Consider the following 14,596-nt stretch of genomic DNA (forward strand, 5'->3'; position numbering starts at 1 on the left):
ATCAGCATTGTTTGTAATATCGAATATTTGATCATTCCATAAGAGGTGATCTGTGGTATTCACACTGAGTACTGAAAGTTGATTAGTTTCCTGGATAGCGGCATCAGGGGTGGGTTACACTTGAACGACAGGAGATAGCATTGGGTTTTTGAAGCATTAAATTTCACGCGGTTTCTTATTCCCCATTGTACAATGCTGTTTAGATTAGAATTTAATGAACTTATCATATTTTGTCGTTGCAGTTCCACATTCGAAGGTGAGGAATGTGATTCTGAAAACGAATAAATAAAAACTAAGAGTACTATCGTCTGCGAAACAATGTACAATGTACAATCATGAAAACCGAAAGCACTCATTTTCGATAAGAGAGCGTGATGCTAAACCCTATCAAATGGTTTTCAAATATCAAGCGCAATAATCTTACTTTCTCTAAAACGATATAAAGATTGTCTCCACTGTTCGGTGAGATGAACATGAGGTCGCCAGTGGACCTATTGCTACGAAAGCCGTATTGTCAGTCATTAAGAAGCTTTCGATCTTCGAGATATTTCTTGAGCTGATGATTAGGATCAATTTAAAATCATAGGTTCATCTTTGCGACTCAATGAAAGCAACTCATTTTTCTCAGTTTTTTAGTAAGTTATTATTTAGTAAAAAATAATCACTTCAATTTTCAATGTGTTAAAGGTATGTAAGTCTCGTCAGTACTAGTGTCACTATATAGTTCGTTAAGTTTGTCAAAAGCCGAGGCTGATTAACCGGTAAGTAATCTTCTAGGCATACGCTGAGAACGTCAGGAGAGTTGAAGTCTTTTAGTTGCAGACCCATAAATCTAGTAAAAATTTCATTATTCTAGATTCCAGTATTTTCTTTAAAAGATCAATGTCATCCATGAAGTATATTTTTGAGTCATATTTTTTTCAGAAGGTTGTTCAAGATCCTTTATTGTTTTAAAGACGTATCCGTTTTCTTAACATTTTCGCCTTTGCTGTGGTTCATTACTTTATGACTCGGAAAAATGGTGAAAATTGTTTCAAACATTTGTTTGCTGTCGTGCGCTATCGGTGCGGATACGACTAACGTTTTTTTTCGCCAAGTAAATATAACTGTTACATTTAGAAAAAGGAGTTTATATGCATGTGCATTTATTATCAATTATTATTTTCTTAAATCCAGATTCTTTAAATACAAAAGAAACTATACATACTCGTATGTACATACATGCAGCTCTTTAATTAAAACCTTTTTTATTTATTTTTTAATTTTCTCAAAAACTAGGAAACATAGAAACAAATAGTTTTCAGAAAAGAAATAAATAAATATAATCAGAGCATATATTAATTACTTTTTTATGGGTATTTATAATCATGGGAAAAATAATACTCAAAATGATTTATTTAATATTTTTATCATAAGTTTTGACTTTGACTTTTGGCATGATGGTTGGACTATCATTCAAGGGGTCTTGGGTTAAATTCCTGCCTGTGCCACCTTAACTTAAAAAAATTAATTTTCGCGGGTACTGCCTCTTGCGTGGAATTGACAAATAGTTCAAGAGTAATTCTTGTCATGAAAAAGTGCTTTCTCAAATTAGCCGTTCGGATTCGGTCAAAAATTGTAGGTCCCTTCCACTCCTGACAACAGTACTCGCACACAGGAATGGTTGAGAGTTGTAGGTCACTAGGCCCTGGTTCCCAACGGACTGTTGAGCCACCCAATTTAATTTAATTTAATTTGACTTTATAGTCATATATTTCAAAAACTATTTGTTTTAATCAATATTTATTATTAAGTGTAGATTTTTGGTATTATTTATAACTATAATGTCCGATTTCATAAACAAACACTTTTATCTAAAAGCCTTTTAAATTTTATTAGGCCTTTAAATTTTTTCAGTTTCACCAAGCTTAAAATGGGAAATTTTAGGGATATTTTTGTTAAAATAGAGTAAAAATAAAATCCCTTTTTCTTTCTTTTAAACGAATTGTGTGAGAAAAAATGAGAAAGCATTATATGTTGAAATAAATGACAAGAATCGCAAAAAAACAATAAATAGTTTGCGCATTCACAAAAAATTTACTACAAAGCTAGTCAATCCGGAACTGTTATATTAATCAAAAATACATACGTATAAGATGAGAAACATTTGTGTTTTTAGGACTTTAAATAGTTTTTTTACTTTTTCAATTCAATAAAGCCAAATAGAACATACATATAATTTGATTGCAGCCAAACAGCTGATTGTGAAACGTTAAAACCATTGTGCACTAACTTTATAGCCGAAATTTGTACACTACGTCGGAGGGGAAATTTCAACTGCTTTTGTAGTTAGATTTAGCCAATCAGAATCCCTTGACTACGTAGCCACTAGCTTTGTGAATGCGACCAGTGTAAACTTCTTCAAAATCAAAAACAACCGTTTGAGTAATTTTGTGACTTGAACAGCGAATAACTACAGTTGTGTTCATAAAAATAGCAGTGCTGGTCACATTTTATTAGATTGTCAATTATTAAAATGACGGAAATTCTTACAAAAAAAATTAACATGTTACTTGCATCTAACGGCCCTTCGTTTTCATATAAGAGACTTTTAGCTTGAAGTTATACTCTACTTCTACCGGTGAACACACATTATTTCAAACTCTCTGGATATAGAGTGTTCACAAAATTAGCAGTACTCTTGATTTTATAAGTAAAAAGTGTTAAAAATAAATTTTTTTTTATTTTTCGATAAGTAAATAAACGGTGATTTTTTAAGAGCTTGAGAACTTAAAAAAAAAAAAAAAAAAAAAAAAAACGCATAAAATTTGCAAAATCTCATCGATTTTTTATTTGAAACGTTAGATTGGTCCATGACATTTACTTTTTGAAGATAATTTCATTTAAATGTTGACCGCGGCTGCGTCTTAGGTGGTCCATTCGGAAAGTCCAATTTTGGGTAACTTTTTCGAGCATTTCGGCCGGAATAGCCCGAATTTCTTCGGAAAAGTTGTCTTCCAAAGCTGAAATAGTTGCTGGCTTATTTGTGAAGACTTTAGACTTGACGTAGCTCCACAAAAAATAGTCTAAAGGCGTCAAATCGCATGATCTTGGTGGCCAACTTACCGGTCCATTCCTTGAGATGAATTGTTCTCCGAAGTTTTCCCTCAAAATGGCCATAGAATCGCGAGCTGTGTGGCATGTAGCGCCATCTTGTTGAAACCACATGTCAACCAAGTTCAGTTCTTCCATTTTTGGCAACAAAAAGTTTGTTAGCATTGAACGATAGCGATCGCCATTCACCGTAACGTTGCGTCCAACAGCATCTTTGAAAAAATACGGTCCAATGATTCCACCAGCGTACAAACCACACCAAACAGTTCATTTTTCGGGATGCATGGGCAGTTCTTGAACGGCTTCTGGTTGCTCTTCACTCCAAATGCGTCAATTTTGCTTATTTACGTAGCCATTCAACCAGAAATGAGCCTCATCGCTGAACAAAATTTGTCGATAAAAAAGCGGATTTTCTGCCAACTTTTCTAGGGCCTATTCACTGAAAATTCGACGTTGTGGCAGATCGTTCGGCTTCAGTTCTTGCACGAGCTGTATTTTATACGGTTTTACACCAAGATCTTTGCGTAAAATCTTCCATGTGGTCGAATAACACAAACCCAATTGCTGCGAACGGCGACGAATCGACATTTCACGGTCTTCAGCAACACTCTCAGAAACAGACGCAATATTCTCTTCTGTACGCACTGTACGCATTCGTGTGGTTGGTTTAATGTCCAATAAAGTAAACTGAGTGCGAAACTTGGTCACAATCGCATTAATTGTTTGCTCACTTGGTCGATTATGTAGACCATAAATCGGACGTAAAGCGCGAAACACATTTCGAACCGAACACTGATTTTGGTAATAAAATTCAATGATTTGCAAGCGTTGCTCGTTAGTAAGTCTATTCATGATGAAATGTCAAAGCATACTGAGCATCTTTCTCTTTGACACCATGTCTGAATTCCTGCGTGATCTGTCAAATACTAATGCATGAAAATCCTAACCTCAAAAAAATCACCCTTTATTTGAAGTTTTAAGTATTTGTAACATACGAGCATATAAAAAATTAATTAATATTAGCTCAAAAATAAACAATGGGACGGTCAAGACTTTGCACCGAAGAAATTCGAAAACTGAGTTTGAAGGGAAAAACCTACCAAAATATTCAAGACATCCTATGCTGCTCAGCAAAAATGGTCAGTAACGCCTTAAAATGGCGAAATAAACCGAAAAAGCGAGGCCCAAAAAGGATGACTACTGAAAGAACTGACAGAAAAATTGTTCAGTTAGCAAAACAGATCCCTTCCAAAGGCTTTGTGACAATACGAAGACGTCTTTTAAAGCTAAGTTACCAGCCCGAAGTCCCACCCAAGGTACCATTCTTGACGAAAAGGCATGTGTCAAAGAGAATGGAGTTTTCCAAAGTACATAAAGAATGGACAAAAGAGAAATAGAGCAATGTTCTGTGGAGCAAACGATTCACGGTACACTTTAAAAATAGTGAAGTATGGTGGATGAAAAATTATGATATGGGTTTGTTTCTCATACTACGGGGTCGGACCTGTTTATCCCATCGGGGGTATAATTGATGCAACCGAGTATGTGAAAATTATCGAGGAGGTTATGTTAGAGCCCGTTCACACGATTCGATATTTTTCATCGTATTGGATATTTTTTCGATTCGGTGTGTTTCGGTTGGAGTGTTCAGACGGTACGGTATTTTAACCGTACACCATAATCAACCCTACACCGACGATCCACTACCCAGTGGAAAGATGACGTACTATCGGTCAAAATATTGAATCGTCTGAACGCACTGTCTATAAATACATTGCCACGATAAGCCGAATCAGTTTTTTTTACAGTACGACCGAAAATGATTTACAGAGACAAATCCGAATGCCAAAATCGACATAATCGGCAACAAATGCAAAATCATGGTTTGCGCAGAAGAAGTTATCCGTTATAGAGTGGCCCGCTGAATCTCAAGACCTTAACCCCTTAAAAAACTTGTATAGGGATGTTAAGAACGCAGTTCATAAATTGAAACCCGAGAATTCGAAAGAATTGTGGGAAGCAGTGGGTGAATCGTGGAACGCAATACCAATCGAGATGTGTCAGGTTTAAGTGGACTCGATGCCACGAAGATGCGAAGCTGTCATAAAAAACAATGGTTATTCAACAAAGTACTAATTGTAAGCTAACATTATTTGTATCCTTTTATATAACTTATTGCAGTTTTTCTTACTTCTTAAGTATTAAATCCAGTACTTTGCAGTGCATGCATGACTGCTATTTTTATGAACAGCCATATATTTAAAAAACGGTTTTTACTGTGACAAAACTAACGGTAAAAATCGATAATACTTATTTTCTGTTATTATGAATAAAATATTTTAGTTTGTTCTTAGAAGTTTAATGAAATATATTATAACGTTGATATTGAAGGCCTTTTTGTTTTATTTGGAGAGCACTGCTATTTTTATGAACACAACTGTATATGATGTTCTTCTTCTTCGGATGAATATGACCAATCTTATATTCTAATTAAAAATTAAAATCATAAAAATGATATTATAAATAGTAATGCAATGTTGAATTTGTTAACCTATTCATTCAGCTGTCAATCGGTCGTATTCATTTTTTAATGACACTTTTAAAATTGAAATGGGCATTTAGCTTTAAAAGATGTTTAAAACTTTATTTATTATAAAATGCTTGGTGAAACCAAATTATATTATTTTTCTGTTTAAAATGTATAAAAGTTGTTTATGAAATTGGGCATAAGCGTGGCCATTGTTTTTAAATATTTTTGTTTCGATTTTAAGACATGACAACTCCCGAATAAACGAGGGGAGATAAACCCCCACTTCTAGTAAAAAAATGTTTGTATTTAGTCTCAGTTTGTCTGACATTAAAACAAAAGTGAAAAATAGCAACGAACATTTATTTAAAGTGAGAAAAAAATCCGCAGTAGTCCGGTTTTTATATTTGAAAAATGATACAACTGAATATTTGCCAGAATAATTTATCAAAAAATAGCGAAGTTCAGACCAGGGGTGAAGTCGTATAAGCTTATTTTCAATAGTTGACTATCAAAATCAAGACAATACGTCTGTGTAATGTGATAGTCGATTTCAAAGTTTAAAAAAATAATTTGACATAAAATAAAAACTTCAAGAAGGGGGTTTGTTCGAGACTCCTCGAGACTGGTGTTGAATCGAGCTTGAAGCTCGTCTAAATTCTTTATATACCTGAATGGAGTTCAAATGAGCTTGATTCGATTCGATTCCGGTCGGGGATCGGAGTCGAGTCAAAATTTGTGAAGAAAAACCTTTAATCAAAAATTGCACATGGAGTAGGGTGCATATTCTTAAATGGTGCTGAACTATTCAGTTCTTTTTTGTTTAACACGAATCAAACTATCTCACTTGCACTTCATAAAAAACATCGAAACTTCATTTGCATTTTAGAAAATGCTGTTAACTTAATGATTTTTAAATCTTCTTGTACACCAAAAAGATTTATTTAATCTAAACTAAGATAAACCTTTGGTGGAAACGTAGCAAAACTTAATTATCTTTTCTATTGTTTTCTCTTGCAAAATTATCCCAATTAGTCCATTTTCCTTAACAAAACTAAATAATATCAACAGTAACAGATTGATTTTTGTCGCCAATGGAAAACTCATGATTCCAAATGCACAACTTCTCAACGAACACAGCCATCGAGATACAAATGCAAAATCAATCGTACCAACATGTCAAAAACCCATCGGTAGTTGTCAGAGGCTAGCTCTGTCTCTCTCTTATTTTGACAATAGAAAATATAAGTAAGCAACGAAGACTATATCATAAAAATGAAGTCAACTGCTACACATTGTGTTTCTTTTCTCCGACAATTTGGCGACGAGGATAATTTTAATTTAAAAGAAAAATACAAGTGTTACATTGATTAAATAATTAAAAAAAAAAAATACAAAATAATACAAAATATAAAATACAGACTTAATTTTGTTCACGTGCAGTCTTAAAGTGACATAACCTAAATCGTTCACCACAATGGCAAATCCTGCTGCGCCTACAACAATTTAATTCAATTTCGAGGGATTCGATGTTGGTGTCACCAAATGGTCACGTTGGTTAAAACGCTTTGAAACCGCTTTGGACATTTTTAATTGCGATGCTTCGAAAAGAAGCACCTACTTACGATGTGCTGTGCGACAAGCTCTTGCCCAACTTACCAGAAGATTCACAATACAGCGAAATAACAAATATTTTAAAAGACCATTTCGACCCGAAACCGAATGAGATCCTTGAAAATTATCGTTTCCATTTGAGGAAACAAAAGGAAAGTGAAACATGTGCTGATTTCTTAGTTGCTTTGAAATGTCTATCCGCAATTTGCAACTTTGGATCCTACTTAAATACAGCCTTAAGAAATCAATTTTTGTTTGGTTAATAAACCAAAAAATCCAGAGTCGTCTACTCGAAAAAAGCGACTTGACTTTGGAAATAGCTGTGAACACCGCCAATGCCTTCGAGACAGCTGAAAAAGGGGGCATTGAATTACATCAACACATGTCGAGGGACAACTACTGTTGGATACAGTTCTAACACATTATGACTCTGCGCTGCCAGTGGTAATGGCGGTTGATGCAAGCCCTTATGGAGTGGGGGCGGTATTAAGTCATTTATATCCAGACGGGTTTGAAAAACCCATTCAATTCGCGTCACAAACATTATCTTCTGTACAGCAAGGATGTAGCCGAATCGACAAAGAGGCTTATGCCATTATTTATGGTATCCGCAAATTTTATCAATATTTGTTTGGAAGGAAGTTTATATTGGTTACCGACAACAAGCTTATATCGCCAATATTTACTAACCCTTTCGGCGACTAGAATGCAACATTACGCAATATACTTAAAATCATTCGATTTAGAAATCCGTTTGAAAAGATCCAAAGACACGTGGAAGAAGTTGATATAATTGAGAATGAGTGTTTGGAGAACTTACCAATTCATGTATCCGAATTGAGAAATGAAACGAAGAAGGACGATGAAGTATACATTCTGTACGAAAGTTTAAAATACGGTCGTGAATGCGACGGTACACATCGCTGGGGTATTTGGCAAATAGAATTTGCTTTACAACAAGGTTGCATATGACGATGAATCCGTGCATATATAATACCTAAAAGCTTACGACAACGTGTACTTGCGGAACTTCAGTCAGTCCATTTTCTCAGAACGAAAATGAAGTCTCTAGCTCGTGGTTACTGCTGGTGGAATGGGATGGATACAGAGATAGAAAAATTGGTTGAAAATTGTGCAGATTGTCAGACAACAAGAGCACAACCAGCCAAAATATTACCGGTCCATTGCTGGAGGACACCATCGAAACCCTTTGAACGCGTTCATGCTGATTTTGCTGGACATTTATTAGGAAAATACTTATTTGTTTTAATTGATGCTCACAGCAAATGGCCTGAAGTACATGTAATACCTAATATTACAACAGAAACTACGATCCAAACTTGTCGAAGTATTTTTGAAAATTAATGGAATAACACACAAGCAAGGTGCACCATACCATCAAGCTACCAACGGCCTCGCTGAACGTTTTGTGCAAACAATCAACAAAAAAACTGAAAACTGCTAAATGCCAAGCAAGCGATTTAAAAGCTACAATTTTGAAAATCTTGTTTGGATATCGCCGAGCTATTCACCCAACGGCGGGCAAGTCACCAGCTATGCTAATGTTTGGGCGTCAAATTCAATCTCGGCTAGATTTATTCATTCCCAGAGAGACATTAGTTGTTCCTGAGCGTCCAATTGTAAAAAAACAATTCTTAGTGGGAGAAAGAGTGGCCGTAAGAGATTGTCTATCAAACGACAAACGGAAATTCGGAAGAATTACAGCAAAACAAGGTGAACTACACTACGAGATTAAGTTAGACGATAATAGAGTTTGGAAACGAGTTGCTGATCAAATCCGAAAAATTGGTGACCAAATTCAAATTCCTGCTAATGATCCTTATCGTAACAACATTCCGGAACCGAAAGAAATACCTCCAACAACAAAATAAAATACACCACAGCTGCCAGAACCCTCCTCACCGAAGCATACTGAGTCAACACCAAACGAACCTTCACCAAGCCTGTCGTGTAAAATCTTACTGTACTATTGATAGATTTTCCAACAAAACACGGGTATTAGGAACAAAATGAACACATACAACAAAATACTAACAAACAACTTTATGAATTTTGACATTGGTCGAATGTTCTTCTTTTTCCATGGGATCAAAATTTGGATACTTTAAGCAACTTTTGGAAACCCGGTCTAAAAAAACAACACAACACAAACAAACTTATAATCCTCCTACAAAATAAACTACAAAACTTACGAGGTTAAGTAACTACATACGCATAGCATTTTCCTCTTCATATTGAAATGTCTTAGAACTCAAAATTCCGTTCTGACTTTAGGGCTCAGAAGTCACAGAATAGAATATCATCGACATCCGATAATAATAATTAAAATAAAAAAGAAGGGCACAACGACAACTTATGTATGAAAAATAAAAATCCAACCATAGAAAACGAAAGATTGTCGGCATCATGGATGGAAATACGACCAATCCGATCCAATCGGATCGGATCGGATCGCAAATGGCAACGATTGTTGATTACGAGACCGAGATCTTTGATCTTTTTCTGCTGTCAAAAGATCACTCTCAGCAATCAATAAATTTATAAGAAAATGCTAATAAACTGTGTCGTGGCGGTGCGGTATTGTGTTGTTTTGTGTTGTGTTAGTTGATCAGTGCGGCGGCGGCGCGGCAGCAGATAATAGTAAAGTTACAAGTACGATTTATGGAATTTATATTTTAAAAAATAAAGGATCGTTAATCACACATTTTTTTAAAAATATTCACGACACAAAAGAAGAACTCGTACATCTTAAAAAAACATTGTTTTCTATTCTTATGTTATTGTAGAGAGTGCAGTTCATTTATATTTACATCTTTTCTGTTTATAAAATCATAAAGTCATAATAATAACAAAATGCATACACACCTTTAATAAATACTCTATCGATGGCGCATGTCATTTCTCATTTGACATATTGTTTCTGATATCCAACGCGCGATCCCGTTCATTGTATTTACATATTCGCTTGCTCTTGATTGTGTGTATCTATGGGGGAAGGCTTGATGACATCCACCACGGGATATTAAGATTGAGAGAAGACAGACGAGGTAATCGACAGACGACTCGGGCTACAACCTTTATGAATGATCTTGTTTTTATTTTATTTTTAATCTATTTTTTATATTTTTTGTTTTTTATTCAATGTTGATACGTAGAGATTTTTGTAGGCGTATTTTTATAAAGACCTTTTCACAAACTCACAATAACAATAATTCCAAAAGACTTGTAGGTACGAGTGTGTACATATTTAGGTATGTCTACTTTTTTTTATTAATATCATCGACAGATTATGGTTATTTTTGATAAACTTTTAAAAAAGTGGTTGTTATATTTTATTCACTTTGTTATTTATTAATTATAGCGAAGAAGCATTGACACATAAATCATTGGGACCAAAAAGTCTTATCAGTGTGTTGTTGGTTGCCGCCGGATATAATATGAACAAGAGTTTAATCAAAATATCGTACTCTCCCCGTTTACCGCATGAACGAGATAATTCAATTATCAAAAAACGATATCAATGAATAAATAGTATTATTATAAATAATTGTGTTTGAGTGTGGGTTTTGATGATGTATATATGTAAAAGTACAAATCAAATCGCTTTATTGATAAGTGATTGTGTACAAAGTTATTTATTTATTATTCTTATTTATTTTTCATTAAGTACGAGAGATAAAAATAAAAAAAAGAAGAAACACAGGCCACGGTCGAGAGTAGCTGCGACACGATCTTAATGCAATAGCGTAACCTAACCAACTGATCGGCGGATTGAATGTAGAAAATTATTAAAAGCAACCTCGGGCGGGGGAAAAATTGTACGCGCCGCGCTGCTGCTGCTGCCTTGTGTGTTTTGCCCAGAGTCGACGCGCATCACTCTACTTTTGAGAATGTTTGCAGAGACAAGAAAGTGTGGCGCATTTTAAATTTTCAAGTCGAAAAAATATGCTGCTTAAATTTAGATGAACGTGATTTTATGACTTTTATAAAGTTTATTTATTTAATTGGAGAGAAAAAAAGATATTAATCTCCATTAGTTCTGTTTGTTTCAACAGAGGCTGTTCTTTACTTCCCGTAGGAAGTTATTGCAATGGGTCCTATTTGTCAAATTGAAAATTTTGACATTTTTCGACGTGTCAAGTTCCCTAGAGTCGAAATACAAGATTCTTAGAGAAATGTCTGTGCTTGCGTGCGTACGATGGCTTTCAAAAAAATTGCTTTGGTGGTTTTTTAACCATAGCAATTTAACAAAAAAAGATGAATATTTTTGTTAACCCTTATTATCTGACGAACCAACAACGAAGACTTGAATTAAATTTTATATTATATATTTTAACTTGATACCAAACAAATATGTTTTTTTATAAAATTCCAAGTAACGATGTTTTAAAAATCAAAAAAACTATTTGTCGCCTCGAAAATTTCTAGAACAAGAAATGATTTTATCTTCAAAACAATTTTGCGCAACGAAGAATTGAGTTTTCAACATCTGGTAAAATTTTGGGAAAAATCAAATTGACAATTTATTTTTACCAAAAATTAACTGAAGTTGGTATAAATAGATTTTCGACTCAAATATCTTTTTCGGAACTTTGAGATATTGGCTTTAATACAAAAGATAAAAAGTCATAGAATAGAATAGCTTCTGTTAGTCTCTTGAAACTGAAAAATTGCTAAAAATTAAAACAACAAATTTTCTCTTACTGCGCTTTCATAATGAGTGACTCCGGTCTTACAGGCCATGTTTGTACAATTTTATTGCCTTATGGTTTAATTTGAAATAAAAAAATCTACAACAAATAATTTTTCACCTCGAATATTTTAGGGTTGGGGTCGAAATACTGTATTTAAAATGCTGTATCTCAAAATACTGTAGTACCCGTGGCATGATGGTTAGTGCGTTGGGCTATCATGCAAGGGGTCTTGGCTTCAATCCCTGCCTGTGCCAGCTTAATTTAAAAAAAATAATTTTCGCGGGTACTGCCTCTTGCGAGGAATTGACAAATCCTTCAAGAGTAATTCTTGTCATGAAAAAAGTGCTTTCTCAAACTAGCCGTTCGGATTCGGCCTTAAATTGTAGGTCCCTTCCATTCCTGACAACAGTACTCGCACACAGGAATGGTTGAGAGTTGTAAGTCACTAGGCCCTGGTTCACAACGGACTGTTGCGCCACCCCATTTGATTTTTTTCATCTCAAAATACTGTATGTACAAAATACTGCATGATCAAAATGCTGTTTCTCAAAATTCTATATTTTAAAATTCTGTATATTAAAATTCTGTGTTTCAAAATGCTGTAAAAATAAGGCTAAAAAATAAAAATCGTTTTGAGAATGTAAAGAAGTGCGCACTTTTTTATTAACGATCATAACGTTTTTTATTTTTTAGCCTTATTTACAGCATTTTGAAATACAGATTTTTTAAAACATAATACTTTTTTTTTAAAATCATCCTAATATTTTTTCATTAGCATAATGTTCTCATATACTCCCAACAACAGAATTTACCTAATATAATTCATAAGTCTCTTAAATAATAAGAGCAAAAATAATATAAATGGTATCTTTAGTTTATTTTCTCTTTCTTATTTTCTTCTTCTTTGTTATTTGTATCTCTCTCACATTTGTACCTAAATTGTTCCTATAATAATCAACAATTGCACGATCTAATTGATCTGTGAAAACTTTTAGTATTGTGAGATATTTTGACATAACAACATTTTGAGACAAAGTATTAAATGTACAGTATTTTGAAATACAGATTATTAACCATACATTATTTTAAAATACAGCATTTCGATTCGCTCCCATATTTTACTAACGAAAAACGTCTTTACCTCCGGAATTTTGATACACATCAAATTCTCGGTTTTCTTGCAAAAAAATAAAACTTTCAAAAAATTAAGATATTTCCTTCAAAATAAATTCTATCTAATACAAAATATTGTTTGAGAAAAATCCAACATTCAGTTTTTTCATAAAAAATAAAAAATTACGAATAAAACGACACAAAATTAATAAATCCTTATGTTCGATTCGAATATTTTGAGAAGAGATGAATGTACTGACTTCAAAAAGATTTCATTCCGTGCTAAATTTTTAAAACTTTGTTAATTTCGTATTATTTTTCATGAAAAATACAAACTTTAAAAAAATATTGCTTAAATTGAATAAAATTAATTAAGGTTTCGACTGAAAATCTCGCAAACAAAAACATATATCAAAATCAAACTTTTGTCTATTATATGCAAAATGTTGTTGCTAACCTTAAGTCAGTTTTTTTTAAATCAACTAAAAACTTTTTTTTAACAAACTATGAAAACCTACAAAAACAGCAAAAATAAACTAATAAGAAATGGTTTTCGACTCAAGTATAAGGAGAACAAGAACGATATGTTTGTTATGAATACTTTCTTACAGTTTTAAGCAAGACAAATCAACGGATGCGACACTTTAGGTGTGGGTCTCATCCCAGCCTCCTTTTGATATGTTTAGATTTGAGAAAAATCGTCAGAAAAATCCCATCCCCTTTTTTTATAGCAATAAATTTTATTGACTCTAAATATCTCATGAACTTCAGTTAAATTTCATACTAAGACGTTAATCGGAAGCGGTGAATAAAAAAAAAACAATTGAAACTTTTATATAAATTAAAAAAAAACTGTACAGCCAAATTTGTCAGCTCGAATGTTTCTTAAAAACAAATGTACATATTTCCTTCAAAATACAAATTTTAAACAAATTTATAAAAATCTTACCTGGAATACTACTGAATGTTTAAACTTTTTTTAAGATTCAATAATTTTGAATAAACGAAGTTTTCAAATCTGCTGATTTCAATGCAAACAAAAAAATATAAAATTAATGAAGATTCAACGAAAAAAAGTTATAAATTTCGGACAATCTTCACAAACTATGAAAACAAGGTTTTTGAAAATATTTAAAAGCCATTTTTCCAAAAAATAAGATTGAATTTTTATCTGTTTAAAAAGTTAGTTTTAACTTGAAGGAATAGGTTCCATTTAAATAATAAAACAAACATTTTCAAACTTCTAATAACAATAGACATTTTTAAGCTGTCACTATGGAATTATTGTCAATCTCCGGTAAATAGTCCAATCTATCAAGTTTGTTCTGTATGCAAAAACAGGCAACTATGTATGCATGTATGAACAGGGTCTGGCAAAAAGATCTCCCGTATTTTAAAAGGCAGTGACAAATAAATAAACAATTTAACAGAAAAATTTTATTGAATTTTTTAAAGTAAATACTATGCCATTTTACATTAAATAAAATAATTTCAGTTTTAAACATTACCATTTTATCTATAATTAGCTTAAAAT

At 33.1% G+C, this 14,596-nt stretch overlaps 1 protein-coding gene across 2 annotated transcripts in view; it reads right to left on the minus strand.

Annotated features, from left to right (window-relative positions):
- LOC129949194 (putative uncharacterized protein DDB_G0281251) overlaps positions 1–11,214 on the minus strand; it is a 157,913-nt gene extending 146,699 nt beyond the window's left edge. For both annotated transcript variants that reach the window (XM_056060482.1, XM_056060481.1), the window contains exon 1: positions 10,121–11,214. The gene's annotated coding sequence lies outside the window, so the exon portion shown is untranslated. The remainder of the gene's footprint in view (positions 1–10,120) is intronic.
- Positions 11,215–14,596: the final 3,382 nt, after the last annotated feature.

Source organism: Eupeodes corollae, chromosome 3 (assembly GCF_945859685.1).
Source record: "Eupeodes corollae chromosome 3, idEupCoro1.1, whole genome shotgun sequence".
NCBI lineage: Eukaryota > Metazoa > Arthropoda > Insecta > Diptera > Syrphidae > Eupeodes > Eupeodes corollae.